Consider the following 830-nt stretch of genomic DNA (forward strand, 5'->3'; position numbering starts at 1 on the left):
AGAGCGAACCTGAGCAGATTACTTAGCCCGTCCCCTGGCAAGAGCGGCGCAATCCGCCTCCGCCAAAGGCACTTGAGAATCACTACAACAGGTCCCTCCCCCAGAAGATCTGCAAGAACATCCAGCCAAGACCAAGTTCACCAATCAATGAGAACTGCAGAATTCCAGGGCTAGGAGAAAGCAACACATAGAATTCATGGCTTTTTCCCCATGGTCCTTTAGTCTTTCAAAGTTAAATTTTTAAAATTTAAAAAATTTTTTTTTCTTATTCTATTTTTTAAAATTTTCCCTCTTTCCTATTTTAACATTTTAAACTATTTTATCTTATCAATATCTTTTTAAAAATCTTTTAAATTTTCATTGGTATGGTCATATTTTATCCCTTCATTGTATTTAAGCTTACTTTTTGTATATATATAGGCTTTTTTTTTTCTTTAAAATTTTGGGATACAATTTCTTCTACTAGATTGAAATATACCCTAAATCTAACACATGGCTTTGTTCTAGTCACCAGCCTGATCACATTCTTTCCTCTTTCTTTTTTCTTTTCTTTTTCAACCAACTTCTTATCTTATCAATTCCTTTTTTTAGAATCTTTTAAAATTTTCATCTTTACAGTCATATTCCATCCCTTCATTGTGTTTATCCTTATTTTTGTATATATATGCTTTTCTTTCTATAAAGTTTTGGGAGGTAGTTTCTTATAACAGATCAAAATACACCCAAAATTAAGTGTATGGCTCTGTTCTATTCACCATTCTAATATAGATAGATAGATTGATTAGGTCCCTAGCCATTGTACTACCTCTTGGTGTTTTGTTTTGTTTTGT

This window comes from Lontra canadensis, unplaced genomic scaffold (genome assembly GCF_010015895.1).
Source record: "Lontra canadensis isolate GAN:19392208 unplaced genomic scaffold, GSC_riverotter_1.0 scaffold30, whole genome shotgun sequence".
In the NCBI taxonomy this organism is placed as follows: Eukaryota; Metazoa; Chordata; class Mammalia; order Carnivora; family Mustelidae; genus Lontra; species Lontra canadensis.